Here is a 17,997-nt window from a genome sequence, read left to right as displayed (position 1 = left end):
TGCTGACCTCTGCACGCCTGCTAGGTTCCACTGGTGCATGTGATGTCTCAGGTACCAAGCTTCAGCTGCATGGAAACACCAGCCAGTGGACACAAGTCCATCGTCTCGTGGTGTACTGCAGGCATGACCATGGTCCTACCTTGCCCTTGCTGGCACAAGCCAGCTTCTCCATGATTCCCCTGCAAAAGGCTTGCTTCCCAGTCCTCACAGAAGCTCCTGTGTCCCTGTTGCAGCAAAGCTGAGCGTACAGGTATCTTGCCAAAATAGTACACCAGGCTCTTGGCTGGGTACGAGTGAGAAAGAGCACCATTGGGGTTCTGGCTGAAGAGCACCAGGCAGTCATGCTGGCTGGTGTGCAGGAGATGCTTCTGCAGCCCACCTGCCCATCCCTGGGCCAGGCACTTCCCTGTGCTACCTGGCCCAGCTCCAGCGGGCAGCCGTCGGGAGCCCACCATCAGCTTGCTGCTTTCCATGAACGGGCACAGCATTCACTGCCAGCCCTGCCTGGCTGCAATCATACTGCCCAACCCCTCCAACAATTAAAGAGGATTAAACAGCTAGAGTGTCTTGCCTTCAAGTATTGATGATTTGAAATGAAAATGAGTAGTTGAGGCATCGCTGGTGCTTTTCAGTAGTCAGTCATCCCTGTCCCCTGCAGACAGCGCAGCTTTTGTTCTTCTGATCAAGAAAAGCTACAAATCACTGCTCATTTGATCACAGCTTGAATCCTTGTCATGAAAACAAAAATAATCAATTAAAGCTCAGTCAGCTGCATGCTGCTCTTTCATTTTTAATGATAGTTTCATTTGCTACCCACTTCTTTTAGCTCACCAGAAGGGCTACATACCATGTTCTATTGCAATCTCGGAGCATTTAGTTCTGCTCACTATACGTATTTGAGCACAGAAGATGGAAAAAGCCTCCAACAATTTTTTTTTTGAGGGTATGTGGTCTGAGGTAACCTGCTTAGCCCTTCCATGGTAGGATGCCCCAAGTTACTGTTCATTGTAGACCTAAAGAGAAAAAGCCCGCGGTACTTTTTGGCCAAGGGCAATAGGGAACTTGTGTTATTAACCAGCATTTCTTCAAGGGTGCAGAAATGAGGTTAGCGGTGGCATCAATATTCACTCATCAATATTCAATCAACCCATCTGGCATTACCAAATTGGTAAAAAAATAGCTTCAAATGTAATAGTCTTTCAAAAAAAGGTTTCGTGTAAATCTCCATCCATTTTTTTTTCTCTCCTTTTTTGAAAATGGCAAATGCAGAAAATGGAAAATACTTCCCAAAGCAAACTAAGTATATATTTACCTTTCATAAAACGTGACATGGGTTGGATGTGAGTTGAAGCAGAGGTTCAAGTAAGTTTCTAATACTGGGGTCTGTCCAGGCTTGCTCTGTACGTCATACAGTGCACTACTGAGTAAGGCTGCTTGGGACTTCTTAAAAGAAAACCTGAAACCTGGGCTGTGTTTAAGCAAAGATAATGTGATGACAACAGCCCTCCCTAGAATTATGGAGCCCTCTAGGGATAAACTGGAGTCAGGCAAAACTTACCAGCTTCTATTACTTTCACTTTTAGGGTTTATTCAAAACAGGAGTCAGGGAATAGTTACTATGACTGCTGAAAAAATGGCTTCACTTTGGAAAAAAAGTTGAAAGGGCTTTTGACTGAAATTTCAGCTATTTCTTTGCCAGCACTCTTCCCTCATGTGTTCCCCTAAAAAGATCTCAACAAAGGAAATATTTATATTGGAAACTTTTGTTGGACAAAATGGCTACTATTTTGTGAAAATTGTGCGTGCTTTGTATCCTCATTCTCCTTTGTTGATGTAGTTACACACAGTTATACTACATGTCCAGGGATATACCACAGCCTTCCCTCTTCCCAATGTACTACAGTGCAACTGCTGATGGAGACGTGAGGCATTTGAACTCTAATTCCGGAGAGATACTTGACAGCAGCTCTGGGAAGATATTTTTTAGTATTCAGGTATTCACATTTTCTGACAAAAGAAATATTTAATCTCTTGCTGAAAAGTGGGCTGTTATGACAGCAAAACCCAACTTTCTGCTAAAAACAGATCTGGAGGAAAACTTCAAATAAGCTGCAGGCCACAGCTACGCAAAATAAGATAAAAAAAGAGTGTTAAGGACTGTGATTGGAAAGCACGGGATTTTCCGCAGCCTGTCAAAGAGTAAAATCATATAAAGTTTGGCATTTAAATCCATTCAGGATTTAGGTATCTTTCTTGCAGGGCTGAAATCCACTCACTGCATGCTGCTAGAGTAAACAGCAGTTGTTTTTGCCAAATGCAACGTTTTGGGCATTTGTGTTTCGGTCTAATTATAAGTGTATCTATACCTAGAAATACTTCTATTTATTTTTGTACTCTCTGCTATTGAATATGAGCAGTATTTCATTTTAAGCTCCAAAGACAGTTCCTCGTGTCAATAGATAAACTCCCCCAAAAACATATCTATTTGTAGCAGAATTCTTAGTGTAGCAGCGCTTAGGGAAATTAGTGGGAAATGCTGCATGCTTAGTACTTTTGAAAACGAGATTTGTTTACATATTTGAATATGGATTAAGGTGCCTAATATAAAGTTCCTGTCTTTTAAAACCCAATGTTTGGTTTGTGAAAGACAGTTTTGTACTTAGCTTGCTCTTTCTCTATAACCTATTCATCCACATCATTAAACTTTTTTGTTTTCTCCAAAATAATTTTTATTGATGCAAATGCTGTTTTGGAAAATATTTGCAGCTAATAATGCAGGCTAAATAATAATGGCAGTAACAACAACAGCAAAAATAAAAAGCCTCCTGAGCCTGGAATTTTACCTGTAAATCAGGTGCAATCACTCAGATTTCCTTGTGGATGCCCTACTAAATCTATGGATTATAAAAAAAAAGCAACTGTATAAGAATTACTGTCTTAGTTAAATATGAATCGTTGTACATTTTGAAAGTTGAATTGCGTAGATAGCTCTCTCAAAGCAGGACATGAACTTGGCTAGACTGTTCATTTCTCTTCTGGTGAGACAAAACTGTGCACTGCTTTTAGTTTGGATGCTGTCAAAATAGGTCTACCAAAAAATAGGTAAAATACTGACCTTCATTAAAATAAAACACAAAAGACTATTAAAGTATTAGCTTCTAGAATTCCATTTCAAAAACAATTACATCTTCTCTTGCATCACCCCTTTTTTAATTTGTGTAGCAATTTTGCCAGGAATGTGCTGGTAGCAATAACAACTTCTGCAAGATTCAGAAAGGTTGCTAATAAAATGCCAGATCATGTCTTGTCCATAAAATTTAAATGCAACACTGCCCCACTGTGAGGAGGGGAACACAACTCACAGGCTTGGATCTCCATGTCCTGACACAGGGCAGCAGGCTGGGCTTAAGCTGTTGCTGTCACTGTCTGTGTTGTGGGAGCTGGTCCCCTGTCCTAGCTAACTGCTCCTCATGCCCTCACACCAGCTGCTGGCAAAGGCATCACGTTGCTCTCCTGGCTGTCTGGCTGGCCACTATCAGGTGCTTCTGTTGCTGCAGCCCTGCAACAAGCATAGAGGCGATGCTAAAAGTTGTCATCACTCTTATGTGCAGAAGTCCTGTAAACAGATCCCTTTGCTTCACACCTTTCAAGAGAGTCCCAGACAAAATTTTCTTGCCTTACTTTTTTTTTTTTTTTTACACAAAAACCCATGTGGGAAGCTGCTGCCAGGTGTCAGCGTGACCGCTCTTCCTGCCACACCTGTGCACAGCTGGCAGGGCCAGGCTTTGGTATGCTGTTGCAAATCACAAGCAGTTCCTTCTTTACAACAGGCCTCCTGTTTTGAAAGAAATGGCTCCCTAGCATCGTAAAAGAATGTAAGAAAAACCTGTATCAAGCTCAGACATTAATCCTTTTTCATTCCTTTTTATTTTCCATTGCATGTCAACAAAGCCATTCACTTTTTTCCTGTTTCCTCTTCTGAGAAATCTTTGAGTAGATGGAAGGAGAAGGTCTTTCAGGTCTCCATTATCCTGTTTACAATTAACAACTTATGCTTAAATAATAGATCAATTCCACCAGTTATTACAGAAGTCAAAAGACACAGAACTTTTTACTTTCAGTCACAAACTGAAACACTGACCAAAGACACAAATAGGGAATGACTAGCGTTTGATTCTGCAGATAATGAGGGGTCGGTAGTTTTCCTCAGAGGGAAAACACAGGTAATGAAGAAAAGTAGTTATTCAAAAAGGGAAAATGTTTCCACCCAGAAATTGAAGACCACATTAATTTTGCTTGTTTATGGCTTTTTGTCCCAAGAGTTTACAAGTATCTGAGACTACTCATCCTGCACTAGACAACAGCATTGATTTGGTTATGGTAGGAAATGAAGTGAGAACAAAAGGGAAGCATCAGCTCTTGATCTCTTGCACTCAAAAAAAAAAAGTCATCTTTCCCTAAGCAACATAAAGAATTTCTACAGATTCTGTGAACCCTGGCACACCTGATGGGAATCTGTCGATACATTGTTCTTGACAAAGTGCAGCGCTTTTATAAAGCAACATGGCAGAACATATACTGTAAATTTCTGCCTTTTGAAGGCAGCTGGACAAGACATTTGATCTGGCTGTGAAGATTTATTCCTTTTTCTGCTCTTCTGGACAGAAATAAATTGTTGACAGCTACCAAGGGGTGCACTGGTAGGGGTGGGCTGTGGAAGGAGAAATTGGAGTAAAGAAAGGGAAAAGACTGAGTGCAAATACTTTAGTTAAGAAATATATACAGGTTTTTTGACCTAAGAAGCCCTGTTTCTGGAAGTTATGAAGAGTCTGAATGGGAAGACAACAAGCTGCTTTAAGACTGAAGGAAGTCCAAAGAAGCTTTTTGCCTAATTGAAGCATATTTCAACTGCTCAGTGAAGATAAATGATGAAAAAATCATGAACAGCACAGAGGGTGAAGCAGCTTTGACAAACATGACATTACTCGACAAAAGTAAAAATGTGTTTTCTTTTTCTTCGGCAAAGCTAGGAACTACATCTCCATATAACCGCTTTAATATTTCAGCTGTCTGAGAATTCACTTGCTGAATATGCCCCTGTGTATGAAGAACTGCAGCTGAGCAATTTTAGGAAGTTTTTCTTTACCAGCCATATATGTAGGCAGGTGGTAGTGATTGGCCTGCAAACTATATGCTCCTTATTTCTCAGTATTTCAGTCTGAATAAAAACAAATCTGTTTTCTTTCCTTCATGCTGGTCTACATCTAGCCTTTTCACACCCACACAAGACAGCAGAAGGAACAAAATCCTTAAATTGCAACTTGATACAATATCATCATAATTGAATAGCTAAAACCAGAATCAGCACGCTCTATAAAAAGCTTTAAGGAAAAAAAAAAAAAAAGTAACCATTTAAAACAATCAAATCCTTGTATTTCTGGAAAGACATTATAAAACATTCTAAACCAAAGAAAGAACAGGTAACATCCATTTCACTCATGCTAAAGCAGTTTTTTTTTTCTTTTTTCTTTTTCTATTTTTTAGGCTCAACTTGATAGTTAGAAAGCAGAGAAGCAATGATAAGCTAATGGAGGTTTAAGGTTGACACTTCATGATGTAATTGGTTTTAGAAAGGTAATCAAGAACATGCTACTATTTCTTTTCTCTTTCTCTGTCTCTCTCTTCTCCTTTTCTTTCTCCTCACTTTCTCTCCCCTCCAATAACCTACTTTTGTGTTACCTGTATCCCATCCCAAATTCCTTGTTAGTATGTCTGGCTGGTTTTCTCTTCCCACAATTCCTCCTCCCTCTAACTCACTGAGAAGTTGTCTATTCTTTTCAAGCAATTTCCTTCTCAGGCTGGTTAACTACTAAGATGAAAGCCTAATATAAGAACTAAAGAAAAGAAAAAGAAAAAGAAAAAAGAAAAAGAAAAGGAAAAAGAAAAGGAAAAACAAAAATAAAAATAAAAATAAAATAAAAAGATGGCACTGTCCCTTAGGAGGTTCTGTTAACTACTAAGGCTAAGTTTGGAAGAGTTTGTTCATGTAGCATATAGCTTTGAACCAGTTTAGCTGCTCAGGTTTATCTGTAGCCTTGTCACTTTAATCCTTCTTGTTAACATTTTCCACCTCTAAAACTTTCAGTGTCTTTTGCATGTTATTTATACACTGCTTTTTTTCCTTTGGAATGCTTTTAATTAACTGAGGCATCATAGGCTCTGAGGCAGCTGAAGGCAATAGGCATGAGTGGGCAGTACTGGGAGGATGAGACACATGGCCATGTAACAGTAAGAAAGGGTATAAGCAATTTATTGTTTTTTCATCAGGCTTTGAACCCATATATGGTGCAAAGCAAATTCAGAAAGACCTATGTGAAAGAATGTGGTGGGTTGATCTTGGCTGGATGCCAACTGCCCAGCAAGCCGGTCTATCACGCCCCTCCCCCCTCCTCAACAGAAAAGAGGGGGAGAAAATAAGACTTTAAAAAAAATTGTGAGTCAAGATAAAGGCAGTTTAGTGAAGCAATAGTAAAAGTCACGTGCACAGAAGTGAAGGTAAACAAGGTGTTATTTACTACTCATCAGCAGGCGATGCTCAGCCACTTCATGGGAAGCAGGGCTTCAGTATTGCATAGCGGTTGCTCTGGAAGACTAATGGTGTAAACAACGAATGCTCCCTGCTTCCTCCTCCTTTCTCTTAGCTTCTATATCTGAGCAGACATCATATGGTATGGAATATCCCTTGGGTAACTTTGGATCAGCTGTCCTGGCTCTGTCCCCTCCCAAGATCTCGCCACTCCCAGCCTACTGGGGTGAAAGGAGAAGGTTGGACACAGCCTTGGTGCTGTGCCAGCGCTGCTCAGCAGCAGCCAAAGCGCTGGTGTGTTACCAACACCCTTCTCGCTACCCATACCAGCACAGTGCTATGGGGGCTGCTGTGGGGCTCAGCCAGACCCAGTACAGAGACCCATGCCTGTGGCGAGAGAACGTGAGGTTTTCTTACTAGCCTCATCCTAGTCAAAACAGGACAATATCATCACTAAAAACCTGGGTGAGATCTGTGGGCCCTCTTAATGGAGCTTCAGCAAGATCTCTGCAATTGAATTGAGTTGTTGTGGGCTTTGTTCGTGGCATCTGTATCCCCAGAAAGACTATATAAGAGTTATTTTAGGAATTACTTTAAGGGTTAATGAGGCTTATTAGCCCTCATTAGATATTTAGTGTCCCCGCATTTTCAGTGTAACAATTACACTGTGCTCAAAGAAAAAATACACCTATACATGTATACATATAAATATAAAAATAAAATATTATTAATTCCTTTGGAAATACTCATTTAGAATATGCTTTTGATTTTCTTTGTGTTTTGTTCACACACTGAATAAATTCAGATAACATGAGAGTTAATATTTTCCTTTAAAGAAATCCTGATGATTCCAGCTGCATATCATGCTCACTTTAAAGTTTTATCATTTTGTTTTTAGTGAATCTATTTTGTTTGTATGTTTCAGAGTCAGGAACAAACAATTGCATATACTAGAACACTCACTCTTTCATTTTTCCAGTACAAGAGCTAATATCACTGAGCAACTACATATTTTTGTTTGCAACAGGCTCAACAGAATTCTTGTGTGCTTTCAGACAGTCTGGACAATTACCATCAATGCTTACTGGTTTTCTGATGCTTAACAGTTTGCTAACGTATTCCATCAGTATGCAAGGAGTAAACTGAAATGAAAGAGGTTACTCAAAGGGTAATGCCATCTCTGAGTAGTGTCCTGTAACATTTCAGTAAGAGTAGCAGAATATGTCCCTAAATTTTCTGCAATGTTTTACTTTCCGTTTTTTTTTCCCCAGCCTACTGTCTTGATAGATTTCTCATATTTCATCCACAATTTCCTAGCTGAATCTCCATGTTCCAAGGATCTGCTTACAGTTTCTGTAATAAGATGTACTTCGTTATTTTTCTCTTCTTGATTTTCTATTTCCCTTCATGCTTGGTATATATATATGTTTTGTGACTTCACAGTGAATAAAATAATTTTGTTTTAGTTTAGTATAGCTTCTTTTACATTCTTTTCTTCTTAATAAATTTTAAGCATACAGTTTATAACATCTAAAAAAAGTTTCAAATTGTGTTGAAAGAATGAGATAGCCAATATTTTAACAATGTGTGAACAGGCAAATTTATGAATAGTAAGAAATTGCTCAAGAATAAAGGGCCTTGAAAGTTATGATGCTTTTTTTTTAAATAGAAAAATTCTATCCAATTCCTTCATAAAAATAGCATTTATTTTGAACATAGAAGTAACTTTCTGAGAAAATGCAAATAAGCTTATTGTTTAATTGCAAGTAACAAAATATCTTTAAAAATCTATTATCTGCGTCACTAGCTTGTTTGCCCTGCATGGTCTTAAAATAATAACAAAGACACTTAAAATAATATCATGAATATATGCTAAAAGATTGTAACTAAGATAAATTTAAATAATGATACCTAGATAACGGTAATTACCTACAATGGTAAACAGACAATAGGCGTTAAACTTCTCTCATCTGTGGGCTCCTTAAAAATTTGCCAGAACATTTTGGTGAAACACTTAGGCTTATTTGTGACATGATGTATTTGAAGCTACTAGTGACACATTGGGGAGGGCTTGTGCTGAGAAGGATGTTTAGTTATCATTTGCAGAGTCCTTATAAGAAAGTCACAAACGCCAGTGGTCCACAGACCACAATTTGAAAACCATGGATACTGGGCTATAGGCAGGGCCAGAGCAAAAGTCAGGTATATTTTAAACCGGACTTTTGTGCCATTGTCATCATCATCAAGGCAGTCTGTTACCTCTACGGCTAATTTCCAATGAAGCTCTCTCAGCTACAATACTGTAGTCAGATGATGAAGGTTGGCCACATGCACCAGAAGTTCTGGGAAATCACTTGCTCCAGCAATCCCAACAATTTCAAGACTGCGTTTGACTGGTTGCCACTCCTTTCACAGCTCTCCAAGCCAGGAAGTTAAGCACAAGTGCAGGGCTGAGCTTGGCCGCGTGTGTTGCGCAGCTCTGCCAAGCTGAATTTGCAGATTGCTTCTTCTTGTGCCTGCCCCATCCCAGCGAGGTGAAGCCAGCACGCCGATACTATCCCATATGGAGGAGGCGTGCGTGGCGGGAAAGGAGAGCAAGAAGTGGAAGCAGCTGCTTCAGAATGCAGGAAGGCCTCTCCCAGGACTCGGTCATCTGCTCCCTCCCATTTCTGCCAAAGCCATCACATTCTTGAAGGCTCCGCAGTGCTTCACTGCTGTGGAAAATATATCCTCGGGTGTTTGAACTGCTAAAGTGATTTAAACTGAATGTGGTACCCTTATCATCATTCTTCTATTGTCAGACTCAGAAATATTGTGCAGTAGCATTTGAGTTTCTTCCTTAGTATTAAAGAATAATGTGTTTTTAACTTTTCCTCTGATGAAGAAATATTACAAAAAAGTAGCCAGATAAAATGGAGTGAATATTATACAGGCATCTGCAAGTATATAGATGTTAGGATTTTCTTAAAATCAGCATTGTAAATCCAGGGAAATCTGAATTTAGGTTTTACTGAAAGCAAATCTGCTTATGTTAAGATGAATAGTCTACCCACAAGCTTTATTCTGGTTTATACTACCATCACGAGTTGGGTGTGTGTGTGTGGGAAGAATGCAAATGCCAATCTCAAGACTTTAAAAGTCTAATTTAAGACCATCAGCCATGCCTTAATCACAGTCATACATGGACTATAATCTATAAAATTATTATGGGGTGAGTGCATCACTGCTCAAAATTTCAGCCAAAGAGTGATTACAGGATTCTGTCAAACTAGAGGGCATATCAAGGAGGGGCCCATGAGGCTCTCTTCTTTGCTCAGTAATACACAATACCAGCATTAACAGTTAGGATGATGGACAATAATTTTCCCCCAAAATCCACAGATGACACCAAAGGGGAAAGCAACTGCAAATACTTTTAAAAAGGGGTGCAATTCAAAGTGATCTCGATAACTTGGAGAAACAGCCCCAAAACACTGAGGTGATGTTCAGTAAAGCTGAGTACAAAGCACTACATTTAAGAAGAATGGCAGAAGTAAAACTTGAGAAAAAACTGGTTAGGCTGCAGGCAATGTGGAAAGGATGAGTGTTTATTGTGGACTAGAGGCTAAGCATGAGCTGAATAACACAATACATATGCAAAAATTGGAAAGCCGTTTGATATTCTCAGCATTAGTGATTTCTCAGCTGTGGTACTGACATCCGCTGCTAAGAGAAAACCCAGACAAACTGACAAAGAATAAGATGGTTAACCCCCCCCCCCAAAAAAAAAAAAAACAAAAAAGAAAATATTTTTAAAAAAGATGAGAAATTATCTGTTTTTTTAACTTGTAAAACATAGAGAAAAAAAAAAAACAAACATAAACATGATCTATATGGAAACTTGAAGAAATCAGTTTTATCAAGCATTAAAAAAAGGAAAAAGAATGATGACCGAGAGTATGTTTCACAATATTCAGATATATAAAAGACTCCTATGAAGAGAGTGAGCTCAGCTGTACTGGGTGTCCATGCAGAGTAAGACAAGAGATAGTAGGGGTTAACCAACCCTATGAGAACTGAAGGCTGGCTAGCAGAAAAAGCTTTTTGGCTAAGTGACTGTTTAGCAAGAAACATTGAGAGATCTGTCTTTAAGGGGGCATAAAAGGAAGCTGGAGATACATCTGGCAAGGACCCGTAAAATATCCTTGAACCTGTCTCAGTGCAGAGGGATGGACGGGATGATATTTTGATATCCCAGATTTCTGTAACTGCTCTTATAGTATCTCCCAAAGATGATTTCTAGACATTTATTTGTCATGTGACTCCACATTGTAAGAGAGTCATTTTCCACATAGCTGTGTGGAAACATAGTGAATGTCTGGGGAAAAAAAATATCAAAAAATCATTCTATGCCTTTGATATAACAAGACATCAAAAGTGCTAAGTACTAGGGTGGTAATAATTTTTTCAGGGTATCAAAACTGGAATTCTCATTTCCTGTTTTATTTAGATTTCTTTTAGATCACTTGAGGAACGGCTAAATCCAGGATTTTTTTTCTTAATGACTCCATAAAAATTTCAACCCAAGTGTCTCTAAGACTTAGTGTATGTCAGAGGAATCACAAGGTCTGCATACCTTTATCAGATTTCTAGATGGATACCATACCACTAAACTGTTGGCAGGCTAGCTCCCCTTCTGGTACCTATAAAACTTGCTTTTTGGTGGTGTGAGGATTGGGCCCAGGGGTTAATTTGTCTTCTTGACAATTTATCTGAAGTTGTGATAGAGGATATGTATAGAGGCAGACACCACCTGGCCAAATCAAACGGTGAACGCAGGTCCTGCCTTCTTTCCCTAGTGTGTCCTAGCACTCACCTGCATCAAAGTTTTGGCAGAGATTTGCATTCAAAGAATGTGATCTTCAGGGAAGTTTGTGCTTGCACGTAGCTACAAGCTCTTGCTATGGTTACTGGGCTGGTTAATCGTAAATACAGTCCCACAAAGCTATGTGGCCCAACTATATTTCAAGGAGATGGGTCACTAAGTGGTTGTGTATTAAGATGTCAAAACCAACACTTTTTTCTTCCAGAGCTCAGTATCAATGCAGTCAATCACAGACCACTGGTGTTTCATGTCTGTGGTAATCAATACTACAGGTAGTTTCTCTCTGCTGTGGAAGTTTGAATGACGTGAGCATAACCAAATTGCAAAGTATTTTCTGAGCAGTTTGATGATGAAAGAAAATCCATTATGGAAAAAGTTTGCCCATGCGCTAGTGTGCATCACCAGCTGTTTCCTTTCATTTGCATTCAAAGGGCATGCAGCTCTGCTGTTTAGATTACTCAGGATATTGGCTAAATGGATGGAGTGGGACATGTTATTTGCATATTGATTTGTTTTGTATGGAAATTATTTTGATGAGTTTTTACCTTATTAGATTGTTCATTGTTATAGTGTGTATATGAATACAATAATCTTAGACTGGGGAGCAGTTTTGAAAAATGGAAATGCAAACACAAACAAATACATTATATTTAATTAATATGCATTGCATATTTAATTAATAAACTCTCATGAATTTAGGAACTGGAAGTGGGGAAAATGGCAAGTTTTAAGAACGTGTAGATATCAGGTGAGCAAGTATAGAAGGTGTGGAGTCATTGGCTACCCCCAGCTCAACACAGAGATGCTAGCTGGGGTCTTTTGGGCACACTAGCACAGGGCTTTGCAGGCTGAGTGCTTAACTCTTGCTCAGCACGCTTCTGTATTCTTGCTCCTGACAATTTTAAACTTTTAAAGAAGTAAACATGACATAGGGTCTTACACAGGCAACTCCAGAAGACTGTGAAGGGCAGCGTGTTGGTTGTAATAACAGGGGAACAAGTTTGATTAACAAGCTGTTCTCATGATTTCTTGTAAGTGCATAAACAACTATTCAGCAGCAAATTAATCTTGCAAGTAATTACCTTATGTATATGTATATATCACACTTTTGGCATTCCGGAGGTAAATGCATTAGTGACTGGAGTATGCCCTGTTTAGCTATGTATGTCTTTCCACATAAAACCAATGGGTGTTTGCTTCACTGAACATTGACTCAAACATCAGCGAGGATTTAAAGACCATATCCACAGCTATTTGTGTCCTTAGACACAGTTGTCAGGGGGACTATCTAATGGTGTCATGTCCAAGGCAGAACCATTCTGGCTAATTAGCTATTAGACTGGCGGAAATCTCTTCTAAATGAAGTTTCAGTACAGCTTGTCTTACTTTCAAGAAGCAAGTCTGATACAATTTCACCAGCAGTGCCCATTTTCTTGTTTGCAGTGCATTGTAAGAGCCTAGTTTATTACCTTACAATGCTTCTGTCAGTCATCAGAGGGTAGCTGACCAATTACATTTAACTGTTTTACAGAAGTTCATCTCAGAAAAACATCAAAAGATGGAAACCTCAGTCAAACATTGTAGAAAAAGAATCTTAATTTATATTAAATAGACCCTTCCATTCTCTAGATTCCATCATTATTTTCATTAATGTGAAGCCTCAACCTTTGTTAGTAGAAGCTCTGCATTTCTATTGTCCTATTTTTTTAACATGTTAAATAGTCATGTAATTGCTGGAGAGTTCAGTAATATTTTTTTTTTCTAAAACTTGTAGGATGACTCTGAAGACCAACAAACTGCAAAGCTCAGAAATCTGCCAGATGGTCCAAGCAGAGCGAGTGCATTGCTCCTGCACTTTTAGTAATTAGCATTGAAATACTGGGATTTGGAATGGATCTGAAAATGGCCTCTTGGGTTCCAAATCTTATACAGAAAAAAAAAAAAAAAAAGATGCATTGTTAATAAATCACTACTGTAAGCATTGTACTCCATAGCAACATACACTTTTACTGTTGAGGACTTTTTGAGAGAGGGCTATAAAGCCTGAAATCACACTTTACAAACCAACCTGGTCAAAATCCTAGGACCCATGCTTGTAGCCAGTTAGAAATCCATCTCAGAACCTCAGGGTCTGCCCTTCCAGACATTTTTGGGAGCATGCTTACACCTCCTGGGAGGCACACAGGTACTCGCTGCTGGAGACAGGAAGAATATTTGAGGAGGGAGGAAACACAGGATGGGCAGCAGGTTTCTCTTCCCGGAGGTTTCAGTGTTTGTGTTCTTTACACATGAATGCACCTGTAGGGGCTGTTTTGGTAAGTGTTCAGGAATGGCACACAGACTTTTGGTCCCTACTCTACCAGTCTTTGCACTCAATGGGAGCTTTGTCCAGGGATTTCAAAGGGCTTTAAATTAAAGCTTTCAATTAGTCCAGTCATGGAAGTTAGCTGCATCTTTAAAAGTGCAGGATTTCTGCCAGTCCTTTGTCAATGAGTTCTGGAGATAGGGTCTAGTTGTTGATGGTTGTCACCTGCTTTTGAAACAGCAGTTGGGAATTTATATAGTATCACCCCAGAATAAAAAGGAGGAATTTATAGCATCCCAGAGAACAGAAATGGCTAATGTAAAAAACTATTTTTTGCTCTCTCTGTACTTAAAAGGGGGTATCTTCAAATGTATTTTTGGTTTCAAATTAAAGTAGCCTGTATTGGAAAGCCACCTGAGATGGTAGCCTGAAGCTATCAGAAAAAGACTGAAATTTAATTACTGTCTTCAGCTCTGACATGATGTCATTTCAAGGACATACCTGCATGATGAAAAACTACTGACATGAAAAATTGCCAAAAGCTCTTAATGAATCAATGGATGAACAGTCCAACTCTTCAAACTGAGTATTTCTAAGTAACTGCATAATGATAGTGATCAATAATACAGATAATCCAGTGTGCAGGACGATTTTACTTTTGAAACTTATGCTTGAATGTGCAAAGCAAATTGGAACTAACGACTACACTGAAGTTCTGTATATGACCTAGGAAACCCGGCATGATTTATCACTTTCTAGCCACACACAGCCTCAATGTAAGCTTAATCATTCAGAAAAGAATTGAACCAGGCTCACCCCAAACTTCACCTCCACAGCCACACCAGTACACTGTAGCCTGCACTGGAGGCAAACCACTATGGATTTCCTCAAATCCAGCTTCCTCTTTTAATAAAAAAAATCAAACAAAGCTAACCATAGCAGTTTTTTCTAACCTAACGTCAGCTGAGTGGTATGTCTGTGTCCCTGTTCCTCAGGTAATTTTTGTTTTCTGTTTTTTTTCATGTCAGTTTAATAAATCGTTGTGTATAACTCATAATAATCCAATCTTATCAGTAAATATTTAGCAACATACTCCAATCTCTTCTCTAGGTCATATAATATATAGGGTGTTGAAAGCATTATTGATACTTGAGTAACAGAAATAATCCTTAGTCTTTTGCTTTCAAAACAAAACCTCTAAGTCAGTTGGAAAGCTGCATATTCCAGGTCTAAGGGCTCAAAATGTCAGTAAATAGGGATAATGCATTTAACTTGTTGCTGATTTGGGCACTATGCAGTTTTGCTTTCATGTGTACTGTAAGTGAAAAATAGTGTTGCATTGAAATAAAAGAACTTTACACAGAAATACGTAACCACTCATCAGCAAATGAAGCTTGATGCATTGGATGGCATGGGCTGTGAAGATGGTAAGATAAGCAATAGCATGAGCTACAGCATACTGATGGCTCAGATCAGAGAGGAGCTATGACTTGTGACACTCTCCTTGGGAGGTGCCAGGGCACTCAGTGTGCAGTGCAGACACTCAAATTGCTCTGTGCAAAGCAGCTCAGTGCTGGAAGTATCACAATAGCATTTGTTGTCTTGCCCAATTAAAGTCCTAAGCCATCCCACTTTCTAAATGTGTGCCTTATTTATCAGGTTGCTTGGGGAGGGTGGGATGCTGTTTGCTCTCTTTCAACCTGTATTCTGAAGAGAGGAGTGAGCACAATTGGCTTTTTGAACCAAATATCTACCCATGAAAGGATTCGGCCCTGAGCAGAAGGAATGTGAACTTAAAAAAGCTATCTAATTCTGTATGATGGTTCCTGCTACAGTGGCTACGTGGCTAAATCCTTTAGTACTTGCTGTTCAGCCGGTGGGATGCAGAGTCTCTTTCCCTTCTTTCCTTGGTGCTGCTGCTGTTCACCTCCAATGGTAAGAACAATACCACTGACTCAGGCAGAAGAGTTTCCTCCTCTCCTTCCTTTTTGCCCACTCGAGTCTCCAATGAACTCTTATAGGATGTGGGGTACTTTTTTCAGTGTTGAATCCATAGAGTCTGCTTTCTTTGAAACATTTAAAAGAAAGAGAAAAGTATAGTTAGCACTACTTTGTGCTCCTTCGTGGTATTGATAATTAACTACTATGTCAATACACTTCTGTCACTAAAAACCAGTAGCTGCAAAGAGCTAATTTTGCCTTTCTTGCTAGAAGTTGCTGTGAGCATTTTTATTTTTACTTGTCCATACTCGTTGCTTTATTGCCAAGGAATGTGTCTCTACTGAGCTGTATGTGTTGGATGCATGTGCATATTTTAACTTCTTATTAATACCAGAACAGTAGGTCACTGAGTTCATACAGTCTGATGAGAGTCCCAGATCAAGCCTCTGCTTGCCTTCCCTCAGGAGTTATACGCTAGGAGTTGCGAGAAGCGGCAGAAAGCGCAAGGCCATTAATCACAGGGAGCAGGGAGACTGGCAGATACGCAGTGTCTTCATTCTCACACCTGTACCCTGCAGTCAACGAAAATCATTTGGCTGAATTAAGTAGTGATATCAATACATCTGTCTTCTCCCTTTTGGCATGGTTTCAGTAGGCTCCATTTCAGTGCGTAGATTTCTGTTGGGAGTTACTATGGAAAAACAAAGATAAAGAACCACTGAAATTGCAGCCAAAGCAAGAGGCAGAAGAAGTACTTCAGGTTTCCCCTCCTTGCAAGGTTGAATTTCATCCTCCTGACAGAAGGCCATCATGCTTAAGGGTCCCATAGCTTTTTTTGTCTTTTACTCCAATTTCTCCCACTCTAATATGACTGGGAACATAGAAATAATCTTCAGAGAAACTGGACTCTCTAAAATCAGTTGCAAATACACTCTGATCTTGCCTAGAGACAAGGGTAACAAATATGTTAGTTTCTTACTCTGAGTTTAGATACTGCCAGCACAGTAGAATCAACCTCTTCCAACCCAGAAAATGAAGTTTCTTGGTATGTGTGATAGATACAATGTCAAATTGGCTGAAATAACCTGATAAATCTCAACAAAGGGCCAGATTCTTGCAGTGTCACTATGGAGAGCAGAGCTTTAAGCAGGAGCACTACCACAGAGGACTTCAGGTATAAAGATACAGGAACTACTGGGCACCTGAAGGATAACCAAACTTGATATAACAGCAACAGTGTTTACCTTTGATAATCTGTCTATTAAAATGAAAAATATTTCATAGTTCTCTGTGATTTTTCCCGAACAGTCTGTTTTATTTATCTATTCATCTCCTCAACTTGTTAGACAGCTTTCACATGCTCATTTGAGCTATGTTTGCATGCTCTCAGTCACAGGTTTTGTTTAGAAAACTGAAGATTTTGTTTAGATTTGGGAGTCTGCTACTTGGAATTTGTGACTGAACACCTTCACTTGAATTCATCCCATCTTGTGTCAGCCACTTCTCAGAGACACAGGCCTCATCAGAGCATGGCTCAGCCCACCTGAGGTCTGCAGCTTTTACCGGCTACACAGAACTTGTCCAGGGAAATGTCCAAGTGTAAAAGTTAGACTGGTGTGATAAATCTAGAAGGTGGGGATACTTTTGTTCTCTGGATGATGTTATCATTATCAAAGATTTTCACTGAAGTGCATTCTGGTTGTCTAAACACTGTTACTGGTTCTATTAAATGCACATATTTTCCAGAGGTCCAAAAGTCACTAAGGAAAGCCTCATACAAAACAAAATTTTGTCTTGGCAGCTGACCTTGCTTTAAAATTGCAAAAAAGCATGACAGTGCATATAGTGTAAGTACATGAAACACCTGACAAAAAAAGACAGAACACTGATCATTGAGAAATGTAATTGTTCTGATATTTCCTCTGAAAACACTAATGGGATTAGTAATGCAGAATATGAAACAGAGTAATTAGGTAAAATAGAATTCTCAAGGGTGGGTATTAGGGGACTTTTTATTACAAAGAATGAAGAGTGCTCATGTCTCTCTAACACTAATGGCAGATACTATGTCTATTATTTCTCTTGCACATCGTCCCAAAATAATGCACCCCTAGGTGTTTTGTTCAGCCTGATTTTCATTTAAGTGGTTCCTACAATTTATAATATAGTTTAAAAATGACCTTAGTAAATTCCTTGGGAATAACTATTTTAGCACTGTGCAAAAATGACACCTTTTAATGTCCTTGTTTTTCATGTTTGAATAGAAGAATGCATCCTGATCAGTTTAGGTAGTGTAATCTG

General features: G+C 39.2%; 1 long non-coding RNA gene across 1 annotated transcript in view; it reads right to left on the bottom strand.

Moving 5' to 3' along the window:
- Nucleotides 1-17,997, bottom strand: part of LOC308061703 — a 46,550-nt gene that overhangs the window by 12,008 nt on the left and 16,545 nt on the right. Inside the window, exon 1 of the long non-coding RNA XR_013927328.1 lies at nucleotides 8-17,997. This exon is cut by the window's right edge and continues 16,545 nt beyond it. This is a non-coding gene — a long non-coding RNA (uncharacterized lncRNA). The remainder of the gene's footprint in view (nucleotides 1-7) is intronic.

Source organism: Falco punctatus, assembly GCF_963210335.1.
Source record: "Falco punctatus genome assembly, chromosome: 3".
Lineage (NCBI taxonomy): Eukaryota > Metazoa > Chordata > Aves > Falconiformes > Falconidae > Falco > Falco punctatus.
This window is presented reverse-complemented; position numbering and strand designations above follow the sequence as displayed.